This window comes from Saccostrea echinata, unplaced genomic scaffold, assembly GCF_033153115.1.
Source record: "Saccostrea echinata isolate AGI-Se365-2 ecotype Australia unplaced genomic scaffold, CSIRO_AGI_Sech_v1 ptg000003l, whole genome shotgun sequence".
Taxonomy (NCBI): Eukaryota; Metazoa; Mollusca; class Bivalvia; order Ostreida; family Ostreidae; genus Saccostrea; species Saccostrea echinata.
In genome coordinates, this window is record NW_026889752.1 from 2,657,320 (window position 1) to 2,671,171 (window position 13,852).

The following is a 13,852-nucleotide window of genomic DNA, read 5'->3' on the forward strand; positions in this document are numbered from 1 at the left end:
CTCAATCTCACGGAACCCTTAATTTGTTGAAGTGAAAACGTTGTCACATAATGCATATTCTATTGAAATCTACTAATATAAGCTTGACCTAATTTACCTTCACAATGAAATTGTTCCAATAAAACCGTGAACATGGATGTTCCAACAAGTGATTTTTTTTTAAATACATATTAAGAGATGAGGCAAGTGAGACATATATGTGATTAAACCTTCTGAAACCAAAAGAGAACACAGTGACATTTCACAATGTTAATAATCCAGGATTAAAAACTCCCAATATTTTCATATTTGATATAAAACAAGCGGCCAAATAATGAAATATCATTAATGATTTAAATTTACTTCTCCAATAATAAAAGTAAGATTTGACGAAAAGTTTTGCTTTTGTGATTTTTTTTTTCTTTTTTTCTTTTTTTTTTTTTTTTTTTTTTTTTTTTTTAATTTTAAGCTCTTTTGTGAACAAAAGAAATCAGTATCTGAAATTGGCAGTAATTAAATATCTGTTGGTTCTCAATGGGTATAAACAGACATGGAGTGACTGAATTAGAAATGATTTTTTTGTAAATGAACACATAATAAAATACATGTATGTAAATCAAAAATCGAAAGATATTAAACATTTCATGTCATGGTTCGTGCATTGTTTTTGTTTTGCTTTTAATCGTTCGTGTAAAAAAGGAGTTAATATTAATAAGTTTATTCAAGATATATAACCTTGGGCAATACAGCCCATCAGTTTACAAAAATAACATAGAATAACATATATGCGGGTCAAGTTTGTCAACACAGTATCTGTACAGAATAAGCAATAAGATTTTAGAATGGAAACGAGATTTTATTTATTCAAAATCAACTGTACAACATATGTATCATGAACGAGTTTTATTTATCGTTCTTTTAAAACATTCCCTTTATCAGCATTTCTTTTATAAATGTGTAAGTTTCGCTTTATGTCCATCAATAGCCCAAGGACGTGATTTTTTAAGACATAACCATGTTTGTTATTTCTGATCACTTTGTTAAGAAACGTTCAAAGAGCAATTTACATGAAGGGAAATATTTGATTGTAAAGTTATGAAAAATTAAAAGTGTTAAAATTTGCTTGGCATTGTATTAAATATCAGTAGGATTCATGATGACTAAACTATACTCTATTTATAAAAACAACGATCATTAAGGCATTACAAATGTAAGTATATCTAGTTCTTTAAAACACCACCATTTCATGTTGAAACATGCATGTGTCATTTTTTTAATTTGTTTAAGAATTAATTGAAAATTGTTAAACAGGTTTTCACGGATTAGTATGCACTTTATGAAATTTAGTTGTTCATGCCTTTGCATACCAAACTTATTTGGATGTTTCCTTGGCACCTGATCCTACCTCTGAAATTTCCGGAGGTCCTCGTTACAGAGTTGTATTGTTTCTAGGTTTTTTGAGATCGATCACTAATGGTAATCACATACATGTATTTTATTCCTGTAATCTGAGATATGGCCGGAATCATTCATTTGTAAGTATTGCTCAGTGCATGAGGTGACAAAAATTGTATGATTAATTTTTGCCATGGAGTTTTAATTTCCTTTGGGCTGTTTAATTTGAGAGACCTGTACTTCTTGGTGTTTTGATTTAAGACAATTTTATTTGGAGTAATTAAAATGCACTTCAATGTAAATCTTTATTGATACGGTCTCCTTATGGTGGTTTGTTCTTCACAGGGAATTTAACTCCGTCCAAATACTGTATACTGTATATATGCCTGAAATAATAAAATTCAAAGTATTAGACGATTCATTGTTTTTCAAATCAAATTTCTATTTTATTTAGCCCATGAAAAGACATCACCTAATTCTTCTGAAGTGCCACAGACTTTCGACCGACGCTGAAGGATGCTCACTCCTCCATGGTACCTGATCCCACCTCTAAAGTTTGAGGTCTGTGTTTGCTCTGCTCCAAATTTGTATGTTTCATCGGACTTTCGAGATTGAATTCTGTTCGTTATCTTCATATTTCATTAAGGATATATAATAGTGCCAACTTCAAGAGGGCGGAACATTCACAGCCTTGTTAAACATTGGGAACGAGAATCGAACCCGGACTTTTCGATCATGAAGAGAGCAGCAATCCGGCTAAAACATGTTTTTATATCAATGTTCATGTGTATGTATTGGGCAACTGTTTTACAAACTTACAAACTGGAAAAATCACAGCCAAAATATATATAAACAAATAAATATTAAATAAATAAATGAAAAAATAAATATATTTAAATAAATAAATGAATAAGATTTTTTTAATGATTTTTTTTTTCTAAACGTGAATTTAAAGAATATAAATGACACATGTGATTTGTTTCTGTTGTTACGAAAGTATTTTAAAATTTGATTATTATACCAATATTATTTAGTGATTCAGATAGCGATAACAAATTTTTTTAACTGAAATAAAAAAATGTTATGAAAAGAAATTTTGATAAAAGTGTCTGAAACTGTTGAGTGCCCCCCCCCCCTTTTTTTTTTAATCTTTTTTTTTTTTTTTTTTTTTTTTTTTTTTTTTTTTTTTTTTTGCTCTCACTGACCTTGGATATATTTAATTAGAATGTTGAAATGTTCACCTCTGGAAAGTTCAGGTAGAAAAAAATTACATTTTGCACTGTCAGATGGCAGGTAAAGGGTAATTTCCCCAAACATATTTTGCGAAATGTGTACTTTTTATTTGGCATTTATTTTTTAAAGGAAATTTTGTACTAGTTCAAAATAATACAGTCATTTATTGAGGTGATTGAAAATACAAGTCTCTATAGGCAGATTTTATCAATATATCAAGGAAAATAATGTTCTATATTCGCGCAGAAGAATGTAAATCATTGCCTTGGAAAACATTTTATCAGTCATTGTTTTGTTTGTTTGCTGTTTTAACGACACCAATTGCCGATGGAGGGCTGCAAATTTATACTTACTTTCTTAATAGAATGTAACAATTATATACTGATATTTATATCGATTTTATTATCATGGAATAGTGAGATTTTTATTGTTCACAAAAAGTTTCCAGTATGAATAATCCGCTATAGTGATATACACTTGTAAATGCTCTGGAAACATAAACTGTTTATTTATGTTTATTAACAACATCATTATCCTCACTCTCATCATTATTAACTACATTTCAAAAAGTCTATTTATATTAAATGTTCTAAAAGTCTTCTTTTTATATTTAATGTTCAAAATGTCTATTTTATATTTAATGTTAAATCATCTTTCCATTTCTAGACATAAAGTAAAGTAAGAAAACAGATGTAGATCAGAAAAAAACATGGTTTTTTTTAACTAAACAGCAGAACATTAGATGTGATTTAAGTGAACATATTGATGGGGGAATAAAATCCCTCTGATGAAAGAAAATTGATGTTGTAAAACATCAGCACATCCCCCCCTTTTTCTATCAATCACATGGTAAGATAATTTGAAGCATTTATATTTTGTTTGCATCTTACAAAGTATAATAAAAAGGAATGGGAATAAACTACTTTTGATCATAAAATTTTATTTGTCTTATTTTGTCTGAATTAGCAAAAAATATGTTAGTTTCGGAGGGTATTTAAGACGTCACAAACTATGTGGATTTTGTTATTTTTCAGAAAAAGGACAAAATGGACACAAAATATGTTCAATTTTCACCATATAATTTATAGAATGCAACCCTGCCTCAAAACAATATTTACATATTTCATCGATATTATCAGTCTACACATTATATCGATATTATCAGTCTACAAATTATATCGATATTACATGTATCAGTCTACACGTTATATCAAAACATTAGTTGGAGCAGACCTGTGCTTGGTGATTTGTACTCCAAATATGGACGAAACCTACATATCTTTCTTAATAAAAGTGGAAATTTTGAATTTACATCATTTTCCTGAAGGCATATCAAAGATAAGGCTGATGAAAAATTTTTAATGCTTTGAGGTTTGCAGATATTCCCCTGTTTAAAATCATTATTATATATTTATCCGTAAAAGTTTGATTTTGGTGGCAAGCAATCGTCAATACCGAATAAATTCCTTTTTTACTTGGTCGACATTGCTTTATTTTGTTCTCACTAAGGCTCTGATTTGTCATTTTTATGGTATTTTACATTATATGGCGAAATAGGTGACTAAATATATATTATTAAGTTTCTTTCTTTAATTTAAAAAAAATGTAAAAAAGATAATATGCGTCATGCTTATATCACCGCAGTATATGTACGGTATATAATTTATCTTTATTGAGATTTTTAATGGGTTGTTTTCTTTATATATATTTCATTTTTGCACAAAGAAACTGTATGCTACTTTTATGGAAACACATTTTTTAATCAATTTATTAAATTAGATCTTTTTATATAATTCAAAATTATATATATATTAAAAAAATATTGCATTAAATGAAGTAGGTAAAAAGCTCATCATTTGAGGAAATCTGATAATAAAATAACATTAACCACACATCTGATATATACAGTGGTGTGTGTTTGTAAAGCAAAATTTTAAAATTTTAATATAAAAAAGACGTTCTGAGGATCAGTATATGGGTTTGAAATTTCAGAAATTTCGGTGGCAACAGTTATTGAAACATCTACTGTAATTGTAGAGAATGGTTTCTGGTCAATTGTGATTGTTTGATAAAATCATTTGTACCGGTCACGGTAGCCTAGTGGTTGGACGCTAACTTCGCGCCGCGCCGCTTCAAACATAAGTTACTGTTCCTTCCCCAAGCGCCCGACACTAGAAGTAAAAGTCACGGGTCTTTCGGATGAGACCTTTAAAACCGAGGTCCCGTGTCACAGCAGGCATTGGAATGATAAAGACCCTCTTTGCTCAATGGTTCTGAGTGCCGAAGATAGATCTAAATTTGAAGCCCTTTACTGCTGTCTCTATACACAATGCTCTGACCTCATTTATGGGCGCCGCCATGTTTTGATCACGTGACTTGATGCCATGAAGGTGCTGACAACGTCATAATTCGGTCATACTCAATGCAGCAACTCTTCCCATATTTTCATTATTTTTGTTTATAAAATATTGGCGTGTAATACTAATACAACTTTAAGACTCGTAAATATAAAGTTAACCGATACATAGTTTGTTTATTTTGGTCTGATTTTTATTTATTTTTTTTTTTCTTGTTTGTTATTTATTCTTGGATCCGTACCAGCATGTAATCAACGTCTATTGTTGATAAATATTACGCTGGGTAGTTCTTTGAATTAAATTTTAGCAACGTATGAAAAGGTAAAAATTGATATTAGTGAGTTTGTTATATCTTTTACAGAAGAGAGAGAGAGAGAGAAATGTTCCGCAGATCTGCAATATAACGTGATTTGAAAAGCTGTTTTGAAAAAAATACACATGTATACATAGAAGCAGATCTAGACAAACCAATGCCGTACGACTGGAACTTTGACTCAGACTTTCCTTCTAATTTTTAAGATGGATTTTTTTTTCAATATGTTCATACAGTGTATATGAATTCTTAACCAACTAGCATGTCTTAAAGACTAAGTGTGAGTCACAGGCACTTAAAAGTAAAGACACGCATGCCATATATGGTTGTGTAGATAAATTATCGTAGAAGACATAGGTATAAAAGTTTGCCAATGCATGTCCTCTGAAATTGTAAATGAGTGCGATTCTGAGGGAGAGGGGTACTCCGCGTAATACGGAGTTGGATACCTTGAGTTATTATTATTCTATGGGTCAAAATTTTAGTACAGAAACAAGTGCCTGTGGGGTGAGTGTAGGATTAATCCTCCTAATTATTAGTGAAGTATACAACTTACACATTCTCCCACTTTTTCACATTTAATGGAGTAAACCACTCCCAACCCCTCTAATTTGCCTCCGACGAGTTCGACTTATTAAAAATTCATTGGGGGTTTAACATTTATAAACGTCGACAAAATCTCTTACCTACCACATCTGCATCTGTCACTGAAAATAATAAGATTATTATTTCTATATTCCACCAGGCACGCATGTGATTTCAATATCGAAGACTGATCAGTACCCCCCCCCTCCCCGCCCCGTGTCCTTTTCTAATTTGCTTGCGACGCCTGTATGATATTATGTTTTTAAACCAAAGCTCTATGAAATGATCCCTGAAATCGATATTATGATAAATTCAGGACTAATGAATTAATAACTATATATTTCTCTGTATTTTCCTCGATTCTTTCTTTTCCTAAAAGTACCCAGGACTTTGAGTGAAACGTGATGGGATTTTTAAATGACTTCCACACTTATATTTATACTTAAACGTATTCCTGTCCGATATGCTTCTTTTCATTAAAATGTTTCTTAATGTATGTATTCAGAATTTTGATAAACCAGGTTGTAGGTAATATTTTTCATAAAATTACATTTTTTTTTGAGAGCATGTATGCGACAAGTCCTTTTATACACATGCAACACTTCTTATTTCTTAATAATTTTTTTTCAACAATATCCTGTTCTCACATGTTTGCGATCATTTCATGATTTTTACCATAATGAAAATTTAAGTCATATTTTTGAAGGCTAACATTATAGATTTCTCGGCAGGGGTGCGCTCTCTCTCTCTATGTATATAAGGTCAGGGTGAGTTTTAATTAAAATAAATTAAATAACTTTAAAAACAACTTTAAATTTATTTTTTAATTTTTTTTTTTTTAGTATAACACTATATGGAGTATAAAAATAACGCATAAAGAAAAATGAAACAACATTCGATAGATAACACGACGGTCGTCTAGATTTTATCTTCAGGTCTATATATATTATTATAACAGTAACTTGATCCGAAGAGCCGTATCACGTCAAGTTGACAGGCGCGGATCATCAGATCAAACGAGACGCGAAGCGTCGAGTTTGATCTGATGATCCGCGCCTGTCAACGAGACGTGATACGGCTCTTCGGATCAAGTTATTGTTATAATGATAAATTTATTATATACCCCTTTACAACTAGCAAAATATAATAAAAGGAAACTTTTTGGATCAATTACCTAACTTTTATACAGTAAACAAACCATTTTGTCAAGGAACATTTTGATGCGTGAGAATAAAAAGGTCATTTACCTGTGTACTACGTCATCAGTTTCAGAGAGGGGTGATATGGATTCAGAAAACCACAGTGTGGTGATCCGGAATATCGGATCACACCGTCACGTGATTGCATAAATTCAACAGTAAAACTGAGTGACAAACAGTTTGGTATATAATAAATGATTTTATCAACAAGTGTTAAAAAAAATCTTCTTTTTTTTTATTGTGAAACAAGAAATATTGTTTTGTTGTTTTTTTTTATTTGTTTTAGCTTAACACTACATGGTGTATAAAATTATACATGACGTCAATATAAAAAGAAATTGGATAAATAGCACTACGGGCGTAAAGTCGTAGGCGAACTATTATTTTGAAATAAAAAAAAATCAAATAGATAAAATTAAAATAAAATATATATTTTAAAACACGTAGGTTTTCTCAGCGGGTTTATTTTCTACCGACAACCTTCAGCAGTCGTATTTCAGCGTTTTCACCTGTGTACAAGAAAGACAACACAGTGTCTGCCACCTCTTTATTCATATGGCATAGTGTCACTCTTGTCACACTGTCAGCACCGTAATGGCGGCCGACGACAACGCCGCCGTTTGGCAAAGAGCGATAACTCTGTAAAAGTTGGGAAAAGGAATCGTGTATATGAGTGAAAAAATCTCGAATGGGATGTTAAGCAACATAAACTAACTCACTCACTCACCTAAAATCATTCGCATTTTGAATAGTGCGTGGTCGTGCTAAGCATCGTTTTATAGGAAGATAATTGTGATTTTTTACACATCCAAGAAGTTGAGCTGTACATGAAATATGGAGATAATGAAATGTGATCAAGCAAAAGGTCCGTTGAAACAATACAAATCGGACACCATTAAAACACGGATTTCTAAAAAAAAAAATCAGAGTGGGGTGAGGTGCCATCGAGGAGTAAGCCTCCCCTGCCGACCGGTCATACTCACCCTGTGTTCATTGTCATGAACGGGTTAACAGAAAATCCATAAAAAAATAATTTAATCTCTGCCACCTCTGAAGTATCCGACGAGAATTGAAAAACAAATTGAAACATAATAACAACCATTTAGACTTAGTATGGAGCAAATTTTAAAACTTTTATTCATAACTTTTATGTATGTTTTCATTATGTTATTATTCCACCAAAGCAATGGAAAAAATAACGTCTCCTTTCCCCATGTGCACATTCTAAAACAACCACAAATAGATCGGCCGCTGCTGCGGCCGATAATGAATTTGAAAATTCATAATGCCCCAATACATTTTGCTGAATATCTGTTAATTCATGAAACAATCTGATAGAAAGGTACAATAGTCAACATTGTGAATTTATAAGGTACATGTATGTTCATAAAATATGTTTATTTTATTTTAGTTCAAAATATTTTTAAAGAAGTAATTACAAAGAATAATTGAAACTCTCTCTCTCTCTCTCTCTCTCTCTCTCTCTCTCTCTCTCTCTCTCTCTCTCTCTCTCTCTGAATCTACCATTTGAGAATTGTAAAAATCAAGAAAATTTAAACATCAGACTTTCCACCGAATGAATTTATTACTTTAGATGATGTCTGTTTACTGGATCATGACAACAACATTTTTTTTAGATTTGTTTACTTCGAAATCTTTTATTTACTTTTAAATATAAAGATTAGTATCGCAACAATTAAATTTCTAAATTGACTTTAACCGGATTTTTCCATACACATTATTCACTGGTTGAGAAAATGAGATATAGAACACCCTATTCTGATAAATCTTAATTAAAATGTAGCATCAAAAGATATGCAAGAAAAAGTCGCATGCTAACATCAGTATGTCTCCTTTTTTGTATCGTTTAAATGTATTTAATTGTCAACTTTTAAAAGAACCTTCAAAAGAATATAATCATTTTGATTGTCAAGTTTTAAAAGAACCTTCAAAAGAATATAATCATTTTGCAAGTTCTTTGTTCGATACAATGACCTTATCAGCAAATAAAAATCTATTATTAGGTCGAATGCTGACTGACGTTTTTATACCAATTGTTGAGTCATTATTTACACATTGAATTTTCTACGGATTTTTCCGTTTACCCGATCATGATAAGGAGCACACGGCGGTTGTGACCGGGCGACAGGGGATGCTTACTCCTCCACTGCACCTGATCCCACCTCTGAAGTATTTGGAGGTCCGTATTTGCTCTGCTCTCGATTTGTATTGTTTTATGGACTATGAGATTGAATACTATTCTTTATCTCCATATTTCATCTCTAAAATTACATTGACACTATCAGTCAAACCGTTCCCGTATCGTAATCATGTATTTTATATAACGCTAAAAGAATGACGATAGTATTTTATGAATTTAAACTGCCTATGTGTCTTTTATTCACAAGGTTTTGTCTTTTATTCACAAGATTTAAGGTACTTCGTCAACCGAGACCAATAAAATACACAAATATAAAGATGAAAGCTAGATTATATGACCTACCAGAATTTCCTCTCTCCTCAAATGGACACTGTAGGTGAATAATATACCTTTTGCAAACAAATTTTCTTTTTAAAATTGAAGAATGAACACTTCAAATTTGTTAATATTAATATTTATATATTGGTGTGTTATTTGGGTTGGGGACTTTTTTATCATATTACAGTCCCTGAAACGTTCTACTTTTCCACTTGAACGGTGAGCAAACGCTGAATGAACGGTGAACAAACGCTGAACGAAAGCAGAGCGAACGGTGAGTGAACGATGTGTGAACGCTGAACGCAACTTGGTGAACGATGTGTGAAAGGTGAACGGTGAGCGAACGCAGAACGCGAACGGAGCGCGAACGCAAAGTGAACGGTGTACGAACGGTGAACGCAAGATGAACGATTTATTCGGAATGCTTCTGATCTTTTCCTTGCATTGAAACCATTTTATTGTATTCTAATATCAGGTGCCAAAATATAAATAAATAATAAATAAATAAACAAATCAATGATTAAATAAATAAATGCTACAAAATGTTCTTAAGAAAGATTATATGCACATTTAGTATCTGTCTTGTATGTTTACATTCAACTTTTTACATGTAATAACGCGATTTTTATCGCTGTAAAAGATTGTACATGTAATTGTTACCGAACGCTGTAGTATAAAAGATAAAATTATTTTAGTTGGAAAAAAATGTGTCCATTCTTATTTGATATGAATAACCATAACAAATAAGAGAAAGCTTCTGAATTTTAAAATGAATTACGACGGTTGTAACATCCATTCATATATTTCCGTGCCAAGCCGATTCCGTGTAAAATAATGGGAAAAAGAAAAATAACAAAGGTCCGTGGACGTATTTGCATTAATACACTCGTATTTTGAATTCTTAATGCAATAATATATTTATGTGTCAATTCTATTTTTTATGATGATTTATTGAGCAGACTTCTACCTGTAGACATTTCCCCGTGATTTTACTCAGACAAGATAATACAAAGAGGCATATTCATATTATTTGTTTTAGATAAAAATTCAGAACTTGATATATGCTGTCATAGTTTTTATTAAACAGACAAATGAGAGAGAGAGAGAGAGAGAGAGAGAGAGAGATTCAGTTTTCGCCCCCCCCCCCTTTTCAGGCTTCACAAAATGTTTGTACATATACCAAACAAAAAAACTTATTTTTTTCCCCTAAATTTATCAGGCAATGAAAGTAACTTTTATTAATCATCTAATCCATTTGTTTGACAGTCATACTCTTTTTTTTTCTTGTAATTTTCCTGCTTCAAGTTCACACGAAGTCCACGTGCTTGTCCTGTCGATCAAAATCATTCGACACTGTGCAGGTGTGAAAGTCTCGTCACACCGAAGACGAAGCGCTAGTATCTCCAACAAGTTTTAAATTTTTTTTATCATTCCTATATTTGATTCCAACATTTCTAAAAATAAAAGTGATAATAAATAAAATACATTAGGCATTAACACTTGAAATTGAAACATACTCTCTGCCAATTTAAAATACCGCCGCAAACACGTGTATATTTTGAACTGCTATTATTTTATTTAATGATTTTTTTTTAGATGCATGATGTTTTGAGACTACAATTTTTGTGCTACAAAACACATTAACTTCTTTTTAAATGTTAATTAAAATATACTGGAAATACTGACTAAGTAACCGATGATTTAAGGGGGGGGGGGTCTTAATCATATCGAATGTCAAACATATAAAGTTACGGTGAAGGAAGAATTTTTCTCTCTAACTATAGACTTTATATATTATAGTAGAGAAAATCCTGTAGTGTATTACATTTTAAATAATTTTTTTTTTAAACCACACTATCAGATCAATTCGCTCCAAAGATATTTAACTAACAGGATATCCGCAGTACTATGTACAATTCTCAGAACTAGTTCTATCATGTATTTCTGTAGTAATTGAAAAAAAAAAACTGTTAGAAATAAATATTTTCGTAATTTTGCTACAGTTTGTAAATTAATTGACTTGAATAATTATCTATGCATTAACGATTTGTCGTCTTTAACATAACAACAAAATGTTGCAGTGCTTGAAGTATCTTTATATTGCCCGTATTTAAATATAATTTTTCAGCATCGTTCTAAATAGGTACATACTTATAACAACATTTATTTTCCAGAGTAAGTTACCTTACAGCTAAGTTAGATAATAATAATAAGTTAGAATATTGTGAATAATTTTTTTCCCTTGAGATAATGATTCTTTAAACACGATATGTTAACTATTAAATCAAAAAAGTTGTAAATCCTTACTAACAAAAAGATAATATAAGTCCTTTCACTTTGGAGTTCCGAATGACACTTAAGACTAAACGATAAGTGAACGCTGAACGCAAGGTTAACGCAAAGTGAACGAACGGAGAGGGAACGCTGAACGCTTTGTGAACGGTGAACGCGAGTGCACGGTGACCGCTGAACGCAAAACTGTGAACGGAGAGCGAACGCTGAACGCACGGTGAACGAACGGTGAGCGAACGGAAAATGGGAAAGTAGAACGTTTCAGGGACTGTACACTAATATATTGGAAACATTCTAATTTTTGCTTCACACAATGTAAATAGAGGATATTCAATGTTTACAAAACATTGAATTTTCTGTTTATTACATTTTCTTACATTTTTCCTTTGCCTCTTCTTTTCGTAACACAGTGACATAGGCTGTGACGTCATAGTTGAGCAGTTGTGACGTCATAGCTAAGCGATTGCGAGATTGAAAAACGTTGTAGACATGAATTTTTAATGACATATTTGGAAAAAACTTTGGCAGTATAACTATTAGTCTCTGTCAGGATGGCTCATTAACTCTATCTTACAAAAGGATAGGGATTTTTTTTTTTTTTAAATACTCTTCGTGAAGGGAAGGAAAATCGTAAGTTTGCCGCACTTCTGATATTCTCACACTGTGAGAATGCTATTTTGATATCCTTTCACACTGTGTCAGAATATCACTTTTATTCAGTAAATAAATTACAGTATTTCACTGTTGAAAATGTAATAAAACTTGACATCCGTTAATTATTTTTAATGATCATGAAATATTTTATTCAATTTCCCAAATGTTTAATACCATTTGCTTATTAAACTTAACTATTGATTAAGAAAAGCCGTGGTTACTTCGCGAATTCAGTCACGAAAACCTCGAATATTAGCACTTCGAGTAAATCTTGCGCCACAGTTAAATTTGAAATGAACGAGAACATTGATATATATAGTAATTTAGTGAATTTTAGATGTTGAAATTTTCACATAACATTCATATTTTTTGAGTAAATGTTGTGACTTTTGTATCCAAACTTATAATCCAGTACATTGATAATTTAATTAGTCCAAATAATTGTTGTGTATTTTGACTGTTCTTAAAACAAAAGTTAAAAGGTAAACAAAAAGCTCTCTTTCGTGAATCAAAGAAAAATAAATGTTATAAATGCTGTTTTCCAAATAAAATAACACAATAAAATCTGCCTATACATTTATGAAAACAAGGGAGAAACAGTGATCTTGCATAATGCTTCATATTCAAATGAGAAATTTTTCTTCTTTGTGCTTTTAATACATGTTTTTTCATTTAATGTTTCATTTGGTTTTCTTCAAAATCATTGGTAGTTAAATCAAAGTGAACATAAATGCAGCAACAGTGAAACCGAACTTTCAATCCTATTCATCAAAGTTTGTCAATAAATTTAAATATTAAAAAGAAAAAAAAAAGAAAAAAACAATCATTGTTGGTGTCATGGAACATTAAAAGAAGTATAAAGTGTTATAAAAATAAATTATTTAAACATAATTGATTTATTAAGTTTTAGATCACGGATATGATTTAGAATCTTTTTTTTTTTCGGTCTATTTCATTTTAGGTTAATGACAAGTACCAAGCCTGAACGTTAACCTATAGCTGTCCTTTATAATCACTTTGTTTAAGGTTCGATTCTTATCATAACACTTGTCTGTAACCCTAGTAGCGCTAGCGGATACAGGATGTACATCTTCAAGTAAAGTTTATTTTTATCACAATTTAAAAGTATGCATTCCCACAGTCCTATGATTATTTTTTATTGTATTCCATATTTAAGGAAAAAAAATCAGTATATAGCTATTATATTTCTGTGATATTCTAATGAACTGCATTTTATCTATTTTTGTGTGTTTTTGATATTGTCATTATATTGTTAACTATCTTCGAGATATATGTTATACGTCAAAATTAAAACATATGATATTTAATATAGGTTTGATGTTTTTATACCTGCCCATACTTCAAA